This window comes from Geospiza fortis, unplaced genomic scaffold, assembly GCF_000277835.1.
Source record: "Geospiza fortis unplaced genomic scaffold, GeoFor_1.0 scaffold121, whole genome shotgun sequence".
Taxonomy (NCBI): domain Eukaryota; kingdom Metazoa; phylum Chordata; class Aves; order Passeriformes; family Thraupidae; genus Geospiza; species Geospiza fortis.
This window is the reverse complement of record NW_005054346.1, coordinates 3,627,787-3,630,628: the sequence shown is the minus strand read 5'-3', so window position 1 is coordinate 3,630,628 and position 2,842 is coordinate 3,627,787. Positions and strand designations below refer to the sequence as shown.

The window sequence follows — 2,842 nt, the reverse complement described above, 5'->3', positions numbered from 1 at the left end:
GGAGGGCGGGGGGGGTGGAGGGAGAGGACCCGGAGGGAAGGGGGAGGGTTGAACTTTCTGCCGGGCTCGGCTTTTCACACCTTTCTCTCCCGATGATGCGTGAGGACGTTTTGGGAGAGAGCGGCTCGGCGGGGTCCCCTCCGACCAGGTCCCCCTCGACCTTGCGGGGACCCGGCCGGGCGGCGCGGGTCTGGGATTGTGCCGGGTTTCAAGGACACGGGAGATGATCGGGACTTTGGGAGCCAACATCTGCCTGGCTGGTGACGTCAGCAACCCCGTGTAATCCTCTTGTACTGAAGGCAGATGCCTTATTTGTTTGGCTGGAGAGGCATTAATCCCTAATTCTGGAGCAGCAAGCGAGGGGGAGAGACCGGACCGCTTCCTATCCCCCGAAAGCAGCTAGAGGGGCTCTCCTCTCCTGAGCTCCCCGGCTCCGACTGGGTGGAGGAGCCGCCAGCCCTCGGCAGGTTTGACCATTTCCTTTTTGATTGTGATTCTCTTTTTTGGTATTTGGAGTGGGTTCCTATTTCTTATTTTTATTTGGATGCTTGGATTTCTCCCTATGATTCTTTGCTCTAGTATTGTCCTCAAGACGAAAAAGAAGGGGGAACTGCTGTTCCCCACCCCCTTCACAGTCCCTTAATTTTATTATTTTCTTTTCTTCTATATTTTTAAGCTTTCCTCTGTGCTTGCTCTGGGGGGATTTTTGCAGCGGTGGGCAGGGAGGTTGCTTTCTGCGGTTCCCCGCGGCTGGCCCGTTCCCACCGCGCTGCAGGGACCCAGATGCCCCCTCGCCCTAGCGCTGCGGTGATGGGCGTTCCGCCTTGCTCGTCCTCGGCCGCGGATCAAGCAGCCCCACAGGCTCGGGTCTGGCCGACCCCAGCTTCGCGACAGTCCGTGTGGCCCCCCTTCCCTTCTCTTCCTCCCCTTCCCCTTTCCCTCCCCGCCCTTCTCCTGCTCTGACTCCCCCCTCTCTCCCTTTTGTCATTGGCAACCGCGCGGCGTGCGGGCTCCCGGCGCCCTTCCCTCCCCGCCTGCCTTTCCTTCCCTCCCCGCCTGCATCTCTAACGCTCTCGCTTTGTCTGTTTTCCAGGCGGCCGCACGCAGGAGCTACGGTGCCGAGGGGGCCCGGAGCCGCCTTCTCAGTTTGCCCCCGGATGCCCCGGCAAGCTACAGGAAAAGTCTCTGGGAAGCCCAGGTCGCCGCAGGATCCCGCCCGCCGCCGCCTGCAGCCGCAGCACATCCCGCTTCGCCTCCTCTCTCTCTCGCGGGCCCTGGCGCCGAGGAAGCAGTCGAGGTCAGCTGCCCGGTTCCTGGGGTCCGGCCGTGCTGGAGCCCGCAGGGTGATGCAAGGTGCCCGGCCGCTCCGCTCCTCCCGGCGCGCCGTCGGCACCGAAAAGGAATGAATGGTCCCGATCCTCAGCCGTGAAAGATGGCAAAAAGCGTAATAATAATAATAATAAAAGCTTAGGCTGATTTTTTTAAAATTATTGTAATGACTTCACCCCTCATTTCCTCACTCGCCAGTTCAGTGTAGGCAAGCCAGATGGGCTGCCCAGACCCTCCCGGGAAAGGGGCAGGTGCGAGTGAGTCAAATTTTTTTCTGCTTTACAAAGAAAGATGACACATCCTGCCCTTTCATTTTTCATCGCCGAAAGATCCCCTGTTGCCCCCCCACCCGCCCTCCCCCTGGCCGAGGGGAGCGGGGATGCTCTGGGGGTGAGGGCTCCCCCCGCCCGTGCTCCGGGGGAGCCGCAGGACCAGGCGGACCGAGACAGCCGGAAAGACATGGTCATCCCTCCCGGCCAGGGATGCCAAATGACAGACGTCGAGCCGGGGAGAGTCAGCTCCTGTGTTTAAAATCCCTCGAAGACGCTGGTGAAATTAAAGCAGTCGTCTGGAATTGTGCAATAGGCACGCGCTTATATTATTATCTTTTTTTTTCTTTTTTTTTCTTTTTCAATCGATTAAATGCATATTTAACAACTTCCTGAGCATTGCAAACAACAGACTGGCTAGTAAGAAAACTCGAGCGTGAGTTATATGCAGCCTGGGCCAGAATGGGACTAGGGCGGAGGGAAATTACCGGGTTTTTTTTTCGGGGATCAGTTGCTGTTCTGCTGAGAGAGAGAGAGAGAGAGAGCGAGAGAGAGCGCTCTAAGGCTCTGACTCTCCGTGTTCACAGCGGACCTTGATTTAATGTCATACAATTAAGGCACGCGGTGAATGCCAAGAGCGGATCCTCAAAGCAGCATGAAAGATCTCGCTTGAGCATACCATAACAATAATGTTAGTAACAAAAATAATCGCAATGAGCTTTAAAAAAAAAGAAAGAAAGAAAAAAGAAAGAAAGAGAGAAAAGGAGAGAGAAAGCAATAAAGATCTCGACAACCTGTACTCACCTACGGAAACCGAGACTAACTAGGACTGGTGGACTGATTGGCTCAGCCCGGTGGAAAGGAGATGCCACTGCCACGGGACGGGCCCGCGGGGGCAGCTGTCAGCAGCAGGTAACGGGGCCGTGGGGGGCTACTGGAGCGGTGCGGGAGCCGCGGTGGTTTTTCAAGGCAGTGGTGACTCGACCTCTCGCTTTCTTGGGCTGAACCATGTAAAGTCGATTAATGGGAAATAAATATATTTTCTAATATTATCATCGCGAGGATTGTTCTTTGCGCATCGCTCAGCCGGTGGCTAGGAGTGCCCGCTCGATAATGGCTCCTCCTCTTGCGGGGCTCCTCTAGGAGCGAGGAACGCGAGCCCGGGTCACGGCGCGGTGCGCGGGGGGCAGCGGCAGAGCCATGTGCGGAGCTGGTGCCGGGGCGGGGGGGGCCGAGGGGCCCCG

The 2,842-nt window shown here is 57.3% G+C and overlaps 1 long non-coding RNA gene across 2 annotated transcripts in view; it reads left to right on the top strand.

Moving 5' to 3' along the window:
- Window positions 1-2,650, top strand: part of LOC115948083 — a 5,988-nt gene extending 3,338 nt beyond the window's left edge. The window contains exons 1-2 of one of the 2 annotated variants that reach the window (XR_004081940.1): window positions 26-467; window positions 1,094-2,650. This is a non-coding gene — a long non-coding RNA (uncharacterized LOC115948083). Of the gene's footprint in view, window positions 1-25; window positions 468-1,093 lie in introns of those variants that run through there. The other variant, XR_004081939.1, reaches the window with a different exon arrangement.
- The last annotated feature ends 192 nt before the right edge of the window (window positions 2,651-2,842 follow it).